At 39.3% G+C, this 17307-nt stretch overlaps 1 long non-coding RNA gene across 1 annotated transcript in view; it reads right to left on the bottom strand.

The window, feature by feature from the left end:
- The window catches only part of LOC103236146 (uncharacterized), a 189237-nt gene that overhangs the window by 53065 nt on the left and 118865 nt on the right, over positions 1 to 17307 (bottom strand). The window lies entirely within an intron of this gene.

The raw sequence follows: 17307 nt of genomic DNA, 5'->3' as shown, positions 1-17307 counted from the left end.
ATCCGGGGAGACAGACTCTCTTTCAGTCATCGCACAATCATGAACAGAGAGGGCAAATATGGGCAAGGAACAAAAAGAAAAAGGCAGGGCACACAACCAGCACATTTTCAGCATCTGCCGTAACGTGCAAATAGCAATAGTACCTTAGAGAGAAATTACGAGAATTGAATGATTTGACTTTTACTCATTAAAACTCTAGCAAATTCCTGAAATAAGAAGTACTAAAAAATTGTTGGTTTTTGAGGAGTGGCTTGGAAGCCACACTGACTGGGTTCAAATCCCTATTCCAATACATTAGCTGTGTAAATAACTTCCCTCTGGCTGAGATCCCTTCATTATAAACTGGAGGTAAAGATATTACCTACTCCTAGGGCTAATGCAAGGATTAAATGTGTTAATACATACATAACACAAAGAAAACAGTCCCTGGCACCAACAAGCCATTCAATACTTGTTAGAGGTACAACGAGCACATCACATCTTGCCAGGTACTGTGAATGATGCTTTTACGACTGCATCTCATTCCCTATGCCCAATTAGTGTTCTCTGGGGGAAAAAAAGGTGATATGGTAATTTGAACTCTCTCAAAGCAAGATATTACGAAGACTGCATAGTGTTTCCAACTCAAATAAATATGATATACAATATTTTTAAATGGAGACTATTGCACAATATACTATTACTAATCTTGGAGTATCCCAGTAGAAACATGTCCCCTGAATTCACTTCTTTTCCACAAATATTTACTAAATAGCCACCATGCGGCAGATGTGGGCTGAAACTCCGTATATATCATATTAAAGGAATCTCTTTCTAAAAGCACCATTTTATTATTTTACAAAGATCAGAACAAACTTTCTTCCCAGTTCAGTATGTTATTACTTCCATTCCCAGAAGCCTTTTCTCTGGATGTGATTTTTCATTTGTCTTACAAGTTCTTCTTTTTGCATCTTCTTTCAAAGGAGTTTTGCATCTACTTTCAAAGAAACTATTCCACTCTATTTTCTCCTCACTCTGGTCCCTGGAATCAGTTCTCACTGGTCTTCCAATTCTCACCTCAGGAGGCTCCTCCTTTAGGACGAGCCTCCACCAATGCTGACCCTTTGCTGTCAGGTATGATGTCGGTGTCGTAACCTGGGCACAGCCAGAGCCAAACTTCCCACTCAGCAGGAGGACAGGTACTGAGTAACAACCCCACCCAAGCTGGGTAGCATAAAACAACCACCAGTTTATATGGTGATTCTGTGAGTAAGCAGGGCAATTCTTCTACCCTGGGCCAACTTGCTGAATCTCTCTGGTCACCTAGTGACTCAGCTGGGATGGTGATCTGGGGTGGCTTCATTCATAGCCATTAGCAGGCTGGCTAGGCCTAATGAGCCTCATCTCTGAGACAAGGGACAGCTCATCTATGCCTCATGTTGTCTCTCATCCTCCCATAGGCTAGTCCTGGTTTCTACCCACAGTTGTCTCCAGATTCTGAAACACAAAAACAGAGAAGCCAAATCTCAAAGTATAAGCACGTTTTAAGCCTCTACTTGCAAGTTTACTTATGTCCCATCAGCCAAAATGAGTCAAATGGTCAAGCCCAGATTCAAGAATGTAAAAATAAATGCCATCTCCTGACGGGAGGAGTTTTGCAAAGGGGCTGCACACAGAGATGGGAAGAATTTATAACCAGTTTGCATGGGAGACAAAGCCAAAAAAAAAAAAAAAAAAAAAAAAAGACAAGATGTTGCAAATGTTGAAGGGAAAATTAAATTTTTGATATTTGATATTTCAAAAAAGCATTAAAGTGGTCATAATGGAAAAATCTACACTTAGTTGAATTTCCTTATACTTATGATGGCACAGTATCTTGATGTTTTAAATTATATGTGGAGCAAAGTTAGGCACAACTTCTTTTCATTACTTAGAAACTCTCTTTAGTTATCCTCCTCCTCTTCTCCCTCCTCCTCCCTCTTCCTTTTTTCCCTCTTCCTCCTCCTCCCCACTCCTCATTCTCTTCTTTCTTAGTATCCATAGTTGATACAGTTTTAGAAGAAACAATTTCAGAGTAAACCTAAAACTTAACAGCTCATGCTAGTTTTACAGGTCAGTAATATTAACATAGATTCATGATACATTCTTAGTATTTTAGGGTCAGAAGCTCTAGCTCTATTGTATTATTTCATACAAGCATGAGTGGGTAAAAAATGTATGTGTAAGCAATTTACACTAACTAAAACTGTAAGAAAGTGATTTTAAAAATCAGAATGGGGCCAGGTGTGGTGGCTCACGCCTATAATCCCAGTTCTTCAGGAGGCCAAGGTGGGAGGATTACTTGAGCCCAGGATTTCCAGGTTTCAATGAGCTATGATTGTGCCATTGCTTTCCAGCCTAAGTGACAGAGTGAGACCCTGTCTCTAAAAAACAAAAGCAAATCAGAATGCCAATTTATTATTTGGTAATGGATATATCTTTTCAGTAGCCAGACAGATTGTACTTTCTATTTGATACAGTTTGGCTGTGTCCCCACACAAATCTCATCTTGAATTGTAATCCCCATAATCTCCACGTGTCTAGGGAGAGAGCCTGGTGGGAGGTGACTGGATCATGGAAGCGGTTTCCCTATGCTGTTCTCGTGATAGGGAGTGAGTTCTCATGAAATCTGATGGTTTAATCAAGGGCTCCTTCCCCTTCACTCTTCACTCTTCTCTCTCTTGCTGCCAAGTGAAGAAGGTCCTTGCTCCTCCTTTGTGTTCCACCATGATTGTAAGTTTCCTGAAGCCTCCCCATCCATGTGGAACTGTGAGTCAGTTAAACCTCTTTCCTGTATAAATTACCCAGTCTTGGGTATTTCTTTGTAGCAGCGTGAGAACAGACTAATACACTATTGAAGGTAACCGCTTTTTATTTTCCTTGTACTATGAATACTAACAAAAGGTCAATTTGTATGAAATAAATCAAGACAAACAGATATGATGAATCTTAGGAGATATTTCACTAAGCATACATAGAAGCTCAGAGTAGCAAGGCTCCAAAATGAAGAGGAAAACAAATCTATGTGTTTTCTTTATTAAATTTAGCTATATCCTTTTGGTATGAGATTAGCACATGCGTATAAGCATGAATTACATCACAGCCTATCTTACATTGATTACATTTTAGCCTTTCTTCTTCTTTTTTTTTTTTTAAGATGAAGTTTAGCTCTTGGTGCTCAGGCTGGAGTGCAACGGTGTGATCTCGGCTCACTGCAACCTCTGCCTCCCGGGTTCAAGTGATTCTCCTGCCTCAGCCTCCCGAGTAGCTGGGATTACAGGCATGCACCACCACACCCAGCTAATTTTGTATTTTTAGTAGAGGCAGGGTTTCTCCATGTTGGTCAGGCTGGTCTCGAACTCCTGACCTCAGGTGATCCGTCCACCTTGACCTTCCAAAGTGCTGCTATTACAGGGGTGAGCCACTGCCCCCAGCCTTAGCCTTTCTTTAGCTCTTTCAAAAGCTATGAGAGCGAACCTTCAAAATCATTAAGTAGCAAGGAAGACCCAGCTGTGATTGACTAGCATTAAATCAAGGAACACGCAGCAGCATGGAAACCAAAGTAAAGAAAATAGAGTTGTTTACCTAAACTTGAGGTGCAATTGCTCCCACATTACATTAGGATCCTGTTTTAGACTCTCATAGAACTATATACGTCACCTTCACAGCACTCATCAGAATTGTATCTAATCACCCAATATCCAGTATTGGTGTACAGTTTACCCCCAGTAAACTGTAATCTCCATGAAGGCATGGGCCATGTCTGTCTTCTGTCCTGCTATATTTGTCTCCAATGACTGACTCATGGTGGACCTTAAATGGAAATAGTAGAATGAGGGGCAAGGTAGGAGGAAGAAAAGAACAAAGTGAAGACAGGAGCGTATCTCAGAAATTGATTGAGAGAGTTTGGGGAGGGTGTGGCTGCATTGGGTGAACGTGTAGCAGAAAGGCCTGCCTGCATAAGTTAATAAAGGAAATGATCATCCACTGTTCTGACAGGAATGAAAGTAGAGGAAAGGCATGAGCAAAGATTTTTCATTTTGAGAGATTAGGAGGCCCAAAGTGAAACTGAGCCTAAGTGTGGTTAAAGTGGAGCTAAGTAGGAGGTTAAGCAATTAAAGAGGTTAATCAATTAAGGATCCAGGAACAGGACTTTAGACATGGGCAAGAGAGACACTCGCCCCATGTCCCACCCTTTAGAGGGGCTTCTTTCTGTCCCTCCTCCAGTCCTGTTTCTCCACAGAGGACAAAGAGCACAGAGTAAACATGCCCCCTTCTAGATCACATTTTCAATATCTGAGACTCCAATATTTTATACACAGTTCCCTTTTCCAGGTCTGTCCCCCTGAGAGGGACCACACAGCTATTGTCTGCTCCCTGGATCAAGAAGAGAACAAGAAAGGACTGTCTGGGGCAGGGATGGTGGCGGGGTAGGAAAGTTTGGACATGTGGTTAGGTTATGTATGCCTTTGGATCCGAAGGCCTCAGGAGATGCAGAGCAGGGACAGAAAGAGAAAGAAGTGAGCTTGGGCTATTGACCCAACCACGTGTACCACCAACTCATGATGTGGAACTCCAGCAAGTCCAGGAATTTGAATCTTGAACCAGGCCTCCAGATCATTCTGAAGGGAAATACACCTTCCCTTTCTTCTAAACATACTATCTAATTCGAACTAGAATTTGAACCTGGTCTTCAACAACCCTTTTATTTTTCAATTAAGGAAATAAGTAATAGCTTTACAAAATGTGAAGGTTTCTGTTAACAAAACAAGGTATGTAAATGTAAGTGAATACATATATGTCCTTTTACCATGAGACTATGGTGTGTCAGTCTTTGAAAAGATCAATTTCTCAGTTGGCTTCTGTTTGAAATCTCTCTGACTTCATCAATGTAACTGGAGTCCAACTGGCTTCTGCCCTAGAAATCCTGCACTTTGCTTTATTAAGGAGAGAGAAAGGAATATAAAAGGAAATCAAAGAATATAATTTTAGGGCTGGAATTCAGTAACTCTTTATATTTACTCGAGGTCACTGAAGTTCAGAAAAGTGAAGTGAATCGCCGTGTATCTCAAAGACATAAAATAGAGAGCTGGGCCATGAAACCACATCAGATTTAGAATTCTCAGGTTTCCCTTTTCTCTGTGTCCTGTGAAACAAACTTTACCCACCCAGTGAATTTTATTATCGTTTCCTTACTTTTATACCATCCACTATTCTGTTGAACACTGTCTCTGTCAATTATCCAAAATTACCAATTTGAAACTATATATATATTATGTAGAAATAAATACATATGTCTTATATAGTTAGCATATATTTAATATATGTTATAGTTCTGATATACAAAATATCTTTTTCAGTTTCCACATGTATTACATTATAAGCATATTTTAGGTTTATTTATTCAAAATGATCACTTCTAATGGTCATAGCATCACATCAAATTCATTCATTTCCTATTATTTAATATTAAAGTTACTTCTTTTTTTTCCCCCTCTTAATGTTTACCAAATAATAAGGTTATTTCTGTAGTTTCTGTTATAGATGGTACAATCACGACCACATTCATGAATATACCTTTGAATTCTGCTGAATCACTTTCTTGAGGTAAATGTCAAAGGATGTTATTACTAAGCTAATGTGTAGAGATGTTTGTATTATTTGTGATTATTGCTATGTTATTTTTAAAAGGACTGTATCAAACCAATGTTCTCAGTAAATTATCAGTTTCACTCCAATATTACCAGTATTACATATCACACACCATTATTTCTACTAACTTAGTAGATATAAGTATATGCCATAAATTTGCTTATTTTATATTTCTTTAATTATAATAAGATACATATTTTTACTTTTTTATTCATTTCTATTTGCATTAATTGTTTGCTCAAGCTCTTTACATATTTATTATTGGTGGTTATTTTTCTTATAAATTTAAATGAATTTTTAATGAAATACATATTAAACTCTGTTAATTTCCTGGAAATATTTTTCTAGTTTATTTTCTTTTTTAGGTTTAGTTTTAAAATTAATTTTCATACAACTAAAAATTTTATATCTAATTGTTACATTGAACGAGCACAACCAGTTACTCAAGCAACTTTGTTTTTATTTCTCAATGTCACACTAAATTCTGTGGGCCTGACTTCTCTAACCTCTGAGACTTCTGGAGTCACTCTTACCCAACAAATGATCTCATGAGTGCCGAACATCACAAAACCTGATCTCAACTTAGAATTCGGATGTTGAAAAAGACATTTTGTAAAAACTGTAGAGTTTGGCTAAAGTAAATCTTTTGTCCTTTTCCCAGATCAGCACTACTTCAATGTGGACAACTAGAGTATGTCTCCCTTTCTCTGCCTAGTATTGCTCCTCCTCATTCCCTAGCTTGACAGCCTCATGAGGAGCCAGCCAGCTTCTGTAACTGCCTCTCTTCCTCTGGTTCATCAGCAGCCAGTCCTGAGGCTTTCCTAGTATTTCCTAGCTTGTTAACTTGAACTTCTCCTCCTCCAGGATCAATGTGCAGACAGAGACAAAAGTTCTTAAGTGACCAACATGGTGCAGTCTGGGGCTGGTAGGTGTACAAAGGTGATCTTTTGAATATAGGCTCCCCACCAACCTCTGAGCATCTCCTATCTACAGTTCCCTTGAAATGGGACAAGGTATCTCCAAGCATATTCTGCGGAGTCAACCCCTTGGAGTGGAGAACTACGCTTGATTCTCTTTATAGAGGGTTGTTCATGACTGCAAGAAGCCCTCCTGCACAGGACCGAGGGCAACCCCAGGCCAGCTTTTTTCATATGTGGCCCTCACCTGGTTTCCAGGAAACACTCAAGTATCCTTCACCCCAACAAACTCGCGGAGAGCTAGCCAGCTTCTATAACCTCCTCCCTTCCTGTGCTTCAGGCTTTCCTAGGCAGGAGCCAGATGCCACTTGAATTTCATGGGTCAGGTCAGCACCTTCCATCTTGGACTATGTAGGCAGGTGTAGGTGTACTCAGGGCACATCAACTTTTAAAAAATGTCTCTCATAAATCTTCTGTGATGTGACCCTTTTATTACCTTGATATGGGTAGGAATTTTAAGAGTTGTCCAACTGGTTTTTAATAATCTTTGAAAATTGGCACCTTGTTCTGGCACACTTCTTTGGAAAATCACAGCACTGAATCTTGGCACCTCAGTTAAGACTTCTGATTTAATAGTCTGTTTAATTGTATTTTGTAATCAGTCATGTGCTATTGAAATTTTTGTATCATTTAGAAACTGAAAATAGAACAGTTTACCCACATATCTTTCAATTAAGTTTTCTGTTGGGTTTCTTTAATATTTTTTCATTTAGATTTCCAATTTCAACTAGATATGTTTTTCTTTTGGCATGTGCTATAAGATGTGGATCAGGCCGGGCGCGGTGGCTCAAGCCTGTAATCCCAGCACTTTGGGAGGCCGAGACGGGCGGATCACGAGGTCAGGAGATCGAGACCATCCTGGCGAACACGGTGAAACCCCGTCTCTACTAAAAATACAAAAAAAAAAAAAACTAGCCGGGCGAGGTGGCGGGCGCCTGTAGTCCCAGCTACTCCGGAGGCTGAGGCAGGAGAATGGCGTAAACCCGGGAGGCGGAGCTTGCAGTGAGCTGAGATCCGGCCACTGCACTCCAGCCTGGGCGACAGAGCCAGACTCCGTCTCAAAAAAAAAAAAAAAAAAAAAGATGTGGATCAACTTTTTTAGGATAAGGTATCTGAGAATAGCTAACTAATGCTTTTTTCTTATCTGTGAATTCGCTGGCATTAACAAAGATACAGATCCAAAGTGTCAAAGTATTGATAAGTACAAATGAGCTTGAAAAGAAAACAAGGTTTTACCCTGAAATCTACACAATTATGCAACACATATCAACACATTTATTCAAATGCTGTGTTTATTACTCAGAATGCTTACCCTTTATTTCATTTTGAAAAGTTTATGTTCACATATTATTTTCTTATAGCATGAGATTTATTTTTTTGTCTCTCCTTTCTTTCATTAACTAGTATTTTTTATTCTTGTATAATATTATGTTCTACTATATAATAATTGGGACCTTCTTGTTACTGCTTTGAGATTACTATGTGTTAGGTTCCAAATTATTATCATTAGATTGAGGTTTTGATGTACATGACGTTAAGCTATAAATTAATTTATGAAGAATTATAATAGGAATAGCAAATTAAAACAAACATTAATAGTGCTTACAATAGACCTAGCACTGTTCTTATGTGCTTTTCACATATTAACTCGTATAATTCTCAAAACAACCGTGGTAGATGTAATTATCAGTCCAATTCTTCCCTGTTTTCTATGTCCATAGCTTTGTTATAAACTCTTCCTGGGAGGTATGTATTTCCCATCTCTTGACGCTGGGCTTGGTCATGTGTTTTGCATTGGCCAATGGGATATAAGCAGATACTCTGAGTCTGATATATGCTTCCTTGATGGGGCTTACTCTCTTATACTTCAGCCATTGCCATGAAAGAACATGTGTCTACATCACTAATCTCAGGAGGACATGGGAAACACTTGGGGCCAAGCTGGCCCAATGCTTAGATTTGTAAGAATAAATTATTGTTGCTTTGAGTTTTGGGATGATTTGCTAAGCAGCATTATTTGGCAATAGCTAATGAGCGTGACACACTATGAAGTAGATACTATTATTATCCCTATTTTAGAGATGAGACAAATGAGGCAAAGAGAGGCTAAATCATTTAGCTAGCAAGTGCAGAGGATGGCTTTAGAGTCTATGCTCTTAACTATCTTTATAATATTTAGTTCTTAGTTTTGAAAAAAGTTTATTCACACAAGTTTATTCAAATTCTTTCATCTCCCCATATAAACATATACTCTTATGAAATACATATTAAATTTGAGGTCACTGAAGCTGAGAAAAGTTAAGTGAATTGCCATATATCTCAAAGACATAAAAGGAAGAGCCACGCCATGAAACCACATGTCTCATCTTGTTTATTTTAATGTTTATATTTTTTGGTGGTTATCAGTTCTTTTATACAGATTTCACGGTAAAACCTTGTTTTCTTTTCAAGCTAACTTCATTTATCAATACTTTAACACTTTAGAACTCTATCTTTGTCAATGCCAGTGAACTCCTACATAAGAAAAAGGCATTAGTTAGCTATTCACAGAGACCATATCTTTGTAAAGTAAAACCTGCTAGAATATGTGCCTTATGACACTGGTCTTCTTGATTACTCTTAACTCTATCAACCTCTCCCACTCCCTGGTGTGCTGGCTTACTGTCCCTTGGCTGTATGATATCCTGCTCTCTTATGATGTTCCTATTCTGCCTCCTACTCTTTCTACAGTCACCTGGTATAACTCAACCTTGGTTTCCTCATATGTCCCTACCTGCATAGGGTGGCTACAAAGAGTGTGGGGATAGTTCATGTAAAACCACTTAGCATAGTTTGGAACCATACCATTACCAAGTAAAGCTCAATAAATGCTGCTATCTTTACAGTTACGTTTCTCTCATGACTTCTTGTCTCCTTGTGGACAACATGTCATCTTCCCTATCCTTAAAGAGTTATCTCCCAGACCCCATTCTCACTACTTATTCTCCATCTTTCCCTGGAAATTTTGTCTAAACTATCTAGAGGCCAGCGGAATTTCTCATCCTGCCCTCTTTCCTGAGGTGAAGGCCCATATATGCACCTCCCTACTGCACCCCTCTATTGGGATGCTTCATAGACCTCAAAATCAAAGTAATTATTTTCCACCTATTAACCAAACCTGCTAAATTCCTTCAGAATTTCTACCATTATAAATGGCACCACTATAGTTACCCAAACCAGAAACTAAGCATAATCATCTATTCCTCCCTCATTTTTATTCTCCAATCACCAAATTCTATTGATTTTATCACTGGGTATCTTATTAATTCACATTATTTTTTACTGCTTCCTAGATGCCACATCAGGCACTTACTCTTGTTGATTAGCCTGACCCTGGATTCCACATCTGTCTAGACCCATTGAAACTAGACAGCAGCCCACTTCAATCTCAAGAGGTCGGTACCTCCCACCTCTGGCCCATGCCACAAGGAGAATGCCAGGAATCTTGCCGAAAGACTTCACTTTGAAGGAGCTGGATTTATAATTTAGCTTGTTACCTGGTCTTTCGTTTGAATGTACTCTGAATCCAGCAATGCCTGCACAGACTGTTGCCTCTGGCATCCACCCACTTAGGCTTTAATGCCTCTCCCTTCTTTTCTTGATCCTGGTGACTTGGCCATATCTCAACCTTGCTTCTTCCTGCCATCTGACAGAAATTAGGTGCTCAGCCCTCAGATGTTCCAACTCTAGACTTGCCCATTTGTTTTTCAGCTGTTTCCCATATTGCATTTGGTAAATGACTCCAACTTTACCGAGTAAGCAGTCCTATTAAAACTTTTTCATGATTTAGATTGTAAATCAGTGGTTTTCAAAACTCAACACACACAGGATCATCTGCAGCACTATCTGTAACATAAATAGTTGCAGACTGTGGGTATTTTGATTTTGGTCTTGGGTCTAGGAATTTTCTTTTTTTAAAAAAGATCCTTAGGCCAGGCATGGTGGCTCACTCCTGTAATTCCAACACTTTGGGAAGCTGAGGTGGGCAGATCACCTGAAGTCAGGAGTTTGAGACCAGCCTGGCCAACATGGTGAAACCCTGTCTCTACTAAAAATACAAAGTTAGCTGAGCATGGTGGTGGGCACCTGTAATCCCAGCTACTGGGGAGCCTGAGGCAGAAGAATCACATGAACCCAGGAGTTGGAGGTTGCAGTAAGCTGAGATTGTACCATTGCACTCCAGCCCAGGCAACAAGAGCATAACTCTGTCTCAAAAAAAAAAAAAAAAAAAAAAAAAATCCTTAATGGATTCTAATGGCCAGGTAACTTCAGGAATTGATAGTCTAAACAGAAATTTTCTATGTAAAGAATATAGAATTTTATTTACAATTTAACTAATAGGAGTGGTTTTTTAAAATTTTTTAGAAATTTTAGTATTTTCTCATCATAAAAATTTTGTTTAAAAGTCTGCTTTTGGGTAAAGATGTTTGTTGAATGAAAGAAAGATCTTTTTGACAGTTTAAATTTTCTGAATTTCTGATGTCAAAAACCTTGCTACTTTTGGGTAACTACATTTATACATGGTTGGAACTTTAATTCTCCCACAGCATTCATCTTTTATTGACACATTATTACTGTTACTATTCAACAGAGACTTTCCAAAAGAAGGAAGCTGTATTGGTCTGTTCTCATGCCGCTAATAAAGACATACCTTAGGCTGGGTAATTCATAAAGGAAATAGGTTTAATAGACTCAGTCTCACGTGGCTGGGGAGGCCTCACAATCATGGCAGAAGGCGAATGAGGAGCAAAGTTAAGTCTTACATGACAGCAGGCAAGAGAGTGTATTCAGAGGAACTGCCCTTTGTAAAACCATCAGAGATCAGGAGACTAATTATTTACTGTTATGAGATAGCGGCACAGGAAAGACTTGCCCCCATGATTCAATTACGTCCCACTAGGACCCTCTCGTGAAACATGGGAATTATGGGAGCTACAATTTAACATGAGATTTGGGTGTGGACACAGCCAAATCATATCATTCCAACCCTGGCCCCTCCCAAATCTCATGTCCTCACATTTTAAAACCAATCATTCCTCCCAACAGCCCCCAAAGTCTTAACTCATTTCAGCATTAACTCAAAAGTTCACAGTTCAAACTCTCAACTGAGACAAGGCAAGTCCCTTCTGCCTATGAGCCTGTAAAATCGAAAGCAAGTTAGTTACTTCCAACATTCAATGGGGGTACAGGCATTGGGTAAATATAACAGTTCCAAATGGAAGAAATTGGCCAAAACAAAGAGGCTCTATGCCCCATGCAAGTCCAAATTCCAACAGGGCAGTTATTCCATCTTAAAGTTCCAAAATGATCTCATTTGGCTCCATGTCTTACATCCAGAGCACATTTATGTAAGAGATGGGCTCCCATGCCCTTGGGTGACTCCACCCCTGTGGCTTTGCAGGGTACAGCCCCACTCCTGGCTGCTTTCACAGGTTGGTATCAAGTGTCTGCAGCTTTTCCAGGCACATGGTGCAAGCTCTTGGTGAATCTACCATTCTGGGGTCTGGAGGACGGTGGTCCTGTTCTTACAGCTGCTCTAGGCAGTGCCCCAGTGGGGACTCTGTGTGGGGGCTCAAACCCTACATTTCCCTTCCACACTGCCCTAGCAAAGGTTCTCAATGAGGGCTCTATGCCTGCAGCAAACTTCTGCCTGGACATTGAGGTATTTCCATACATCCTCTGAAATCTAGGTGGAGGTTCCTAAAGCTCAATTCTTGACTTCTGTGCACCCACAGGCCCAACACCATGTGTAAGCCATCAAGGCTTGGGGCTTGCACTGTCTGTAGCAACAGCCTGAGCTGTATGTTGGCCCCTTTTAGCCACAGCTGGAGCTGATGCAGCTGGGACGCAGGGCACCACATCCTGAGGCTGCACACAGAAATGGGGGCCATGGGCCCAGCCCAGGAAACCATACTTTACTCCTAGGCCTCCAGGCCTGTGATGGGAGGGGCTGCCGCAGAGGTCTCTAACATGCCCTGGAGACATTTCCCCCACTGGCTTGGTGATTAACCTTCTACTCCTTGTTACTTGTGCAAATTTCTGCAGCAGGCTTGAATTTCTCCCCAGAAAATGGGTTTTACTTTTCTATTGCATAGACTGCAGATTTTCCAAACTTGAATGCTCTGCTTCCTCTTGAATGCTTTGTGGCTTAGAAATTTCTTCCCCCAGATACCCTAAATCACCTTTCTCAAGTTCAAAGATCTGCAGATCTCGAGGGTAGGGGCAAAATGCCGCCAGTCTCTTTGCATAGCAAGAGTGACCTTTACTCTGTTCCCAACAAGTTCCTCATCTCCATCTGAGACCACCTCAATCCGGACTTCATTGTCTATATCACTATCAGCATTTTGGTCAAAACCATTCAACAAGTCTCTAGGAAGTTCCAAACTTTTCCACATTTTCATGTCTTCTTCTGAGTCCTCCAAACTGTTCCAACCTCTTCTATTACCTAGTTCCATAGTTGCTTCCACATTTTCAGGTATCTTTACAGCAACATCCAACTTTTCTGGTGTCAATTTACTATATTAGTCTGTTCTCATGTTGCTAATAAAGACATACCTGAGACTGAGTAATTTATAAATGAAAGAGGTTTAATTGATTCACAGTTCCACATGGCTGGGGAGGCCTCACAGTCATGGTGGAAGACCAAGGAGGAGTAAAGTCATGTCTTACATGACTGCAAGAAAGAGAGAATATGCAGGGGAACTCCCCTTTATAAAACCATTAGATCTTGTGAGACTTATTCACTGTCATGAGAACAGCACAGGAAAGACCCTCCTCCATGATTCAATTATCTCCCACCAGGTCCCTCCCATGACACATGGGAATTATGGGAGCTACAATTCAAGATGAGATTTGGGAGGGCACACTGTCTAACCATATCAGAAGCAAACTCAACATTTACTAAACCAGAAAGTTAACCATCCTACTTGGTCTTGATCAGAAAGTGAATGTTGCTTGTGATAACTTAATGGCTCAAAGCAGCCTAAGTTCCATAGCCTAGTAAAGAGTTAATAATACTTAATAAGGAGTTTATTATATGTCATCCATGTCAAAACAATCATATTAGGGTAAACATCTGTTTTAGACTATTTGTGTATTAATTTAAACACAGTGACATTCCTTCATTTTGAGTAGTTAATGTACTTATAAATGCAACCAAGCAGCAATTGGGTTTTAAATCTTTTTAATAGTCTGTAAATCTCTGGATTGGCTGTTTTCACTATTTTTAAACCTACACTTAGCTGATTCTTTTTGAAACTTGAGTATATGTTTAGTTGAAAATAAGTACCTACAGAAGAAACAGAAATGGTGTGGCAGGCATGCTGTCCTACTAGGCATCCCTTCAAATATTTTTTTAGGTGTATGAAATTCATAAGCTATTCAGTCCATGTATACTGGGAGGCTGTGGGAAATGTCATTTTAATGGTGAGATTTAACATGGATGTTTCAAAGAAATAGTGTTTAGCTACCCACTTTACTGCTTGCTTGTGATTTTCTTAGCTTTTATGTTGACTGACAGGCTCCCCATACCCAATCCTTCACTCCACCCTCCAACCTCTGGGCATCCAGTACCCTTCGTCTGCCCCTTGAGGAACCCCAGGCACCCTGTGGTACATTAATCATACCATCCCTTTTCGTTGGCGGCCATTCTCCCAATTTAATCTACTCATTCTTTTCTATTATCCAGTCAAGCAAGGTCCTATCTTGCGTCCCTTATTCTTTTGTCCATTTTGCCCCCCCTTTAGTTGATTAAATCTTTCTGAGTTTTTAATAAATGTTCTTCTCCCATCAGGTAACAAAACCAAAGCATAGTTTTTTAACCTAAGGAATATTTTGCTGCACAATTTTTACACACCATGGCAGTTGTGTGATTCTAGTCTTTACTCCCTCAAGTGTCTCCCTGAAAATGCCCTGGGAATTTTTTTCCTATATTTTTCATCATGTCTTACTCTAATCAAGAAAAAAAAAAAAAAAAAAAAAAAAAAAAAAAAAAAAAAAAACCACTAAGAAGTCAATAGGTTCAGTACTCTCAGAGTAAAGTTACAACTCTTCAAACTTTGATGGATTGAAGCAGCTCATTTGTAACTTCTATCCCTATAAATCTATCCCAGAAATCACCTCACTAAAATAGTTTATCATGTTATGTTCTACTCAAAGGATTTCATTCCTCCTAATGCCCTCAGAATCAAGTTCCAGCTCTTCATACTTTTCCAAAGTCTCTCAAATCTGGTGTCACTTGAACTTCCCAACATTTTTTCCCATAATCTTCCAATCCAAACGTGTTCAGCAAAACTGACTTTCTCTTTTCTTTAACTTGAAATGTCCTTCCTTTAACTTTCTCTCCTGCTTCCAAATTTTTAACATACTTTAAGGCATAGCTTCATCTCACCTCTAGATTAACCCTCACTTGAAGACTCAGTCCATAGAGATTTCATTTCTAGGCAGTTCTATTTTTCTTTTCTTTCTTTTTTTTTTTTTTTTTTGTGAATCAAATAACAGCTTAAATTTTTATATAACCACTCCACAACCAGAGTTTGTGTGTAATATAGGCATATTCAAGCTGAAATAAACCTAAGATGGACGTCTGTAAGGGCAGCTGATGCCTGAATACTAAAATGCTGATTCTAAAATCAGGAAAAAACTAGTAAGTTACAGAGGGTCTTTAACTGGAGACTTCATGAGAATGCTAAAACTGTTGCTTAGAGCACATGCAACCCAATCCTATAATGAGAAATGCAAAGCATATGTACTTACAATACCAGTATGTGCACTATAAAGCTTAGGGCATTCAATAGCCTCTGATGCCATTCTCTATGTCTTCCTTAGGGATGTGAAATAAGTCTTGCCTACTGTGGGTAGGGCACTCAGCTGCCTTTGATTTTCCTCTTTGAGTCACATCTCATTTGGCCTACTGTGGCATGGCCATTCTTGTTTCTTGGCTGTTATTAGTAATTGTAAGTAGTTCTTAGTCTTTCTTAGTGTTAGTGCTGTTTAATGCAGAAATGGCCTTTTAGGACCTGAATTCTGTCCTTCTATCCTGAGCATAGAGTGTCTGCATGCCTCGTGTGGGGATTAGAATTCTAATTCTGGCAGCTGTTTTATCTCTGTGCTATGTGGCTGGCAAAGACTTTAAAGCCCATTTGTAGGAAGAATATCTTTTGTAAACCATCGGCTTTGAAGTCAGATTTCTAAGTCTAAGTTTTCTGTAGAAAGACAATGACAAACAAAATAACACATCCTCAGTTTAAAGATGACTCCCCTGAACCACCCCACCCAGTAGTTGTACCCAGTCTATATTGTTTTTTGTGTTTTAAAATTTCTTTGAAAATGTTCCTTTTTTTCAGAACATTTGTATAGTAAGTAACATAGTAAGTAACTATTGGAGTTGTAGGGTGATTCATTGATGAATGTATTTCTTCTGCACTCTGGTGTATATTTCAACAGAGCAGAGACTGATTTATTTCATCATTACCTTCCCGTCCTCTAGCATTGGTCCAGCTCCCCAAATACTTGTTGAATGGAAGAATGCCTCATAAGGTTGATATAGAAGGAAAAGAAATAAACTGTATACAGCACTATATAAACAAACATACCCAGTCAGCCCTCCGTATTCCCAGGTGCTACATTATGGGACTCAACCAACTATAGACTGGAAACACTTGAGAAAAGAAGAAAACAATAAAAAAAAAATACAACAATAAAAATAATACACTCTAACAACTATTTTCATAGCATTTACATTGTATTAGGTATCATAAGTAATCTAGAGATGTTTTAAAGCATAGAAGATATATTAGTATGTAGGTTATATACACATACTGTACCATTTTACATAAGCGTCTTGAACATCCATGATTTTTGGTATCCCTCAGGGTTCTGAAACTAATCCCTGATAGATACAACTGTATATGTGTGTATGTATCAGTATATAGAGTACTATGGTTAGTACATGGTAAGTATTCCAAACATTTTGAGTTTTTATTATTATTATGGCTTGGAACCTCAACTGAAAATGTGCCTCCTTCTCGCACAGAACATGGATACTTCTTGTGCTATGTCACAAGAAGTCACTATCTCCCCAAATAAAAGGCTAGATTGATCAGAGTGTTTGCATCTTTCCCATTCAAGCACCTGGCTAGGCCCATTAGGCCTAGAGCCCTACCTCTCAGTGCCTTTCAATCCCCTGACACTCAGTACTCTCATTACATATGTAGTGACTTAATTTACAGAACTGCTAAACTCACCTTTCTGAACATGTCTTCTAAAACTGACTGTCTCTCCCCAGATTAGCCAGAAAGGCTACAGGGAAGAGCAGAGACTAGAAGGCCTACAGCAGCTAGCAAAGTTAACTTCAGGGAGCACCATCGCGCCTTTCAAAGTTCCTATTTCACAAAGTTTTGCCTGGGAACTCAGCAGGAACAGGAGAGAATTAAAAATAAATGACTAAATGCAACCTAGATTTATGTTTCAGTCAATTGAGAGAATCTGATATGGTAATGTGCTAGCCCACAGTAGGTGTTCAGTAAGTAACTGTTGAATAAATTTGGTGCTAGAAAAAATGTCTCAGTGGCTCTTGGCATCCATTGCCTCTTCTATAAAGAGAGACTGTACTATACATCCC

This window comes from Chlorocebus sabaeus, chromosome 7, assembly GCF_047675955.1.
Source record: "Chlorocebus sabaeus isolate Y175 chromosome 7, mChlSab1.0.hap1, whole genome shotgun sequence".
In the NCBI taxonomy this organism is placed as follows: Eukaryota; Metazoa; Chordata; class Mammalia; order Primates; family Cercopithecidae; genus Chlorocebus; species Chlorocebus sabaeus.
Note: the sequence above shows the minus strand (reverse complement) of the source record. Positions and strands in the feature narration are given on the sequence as shown.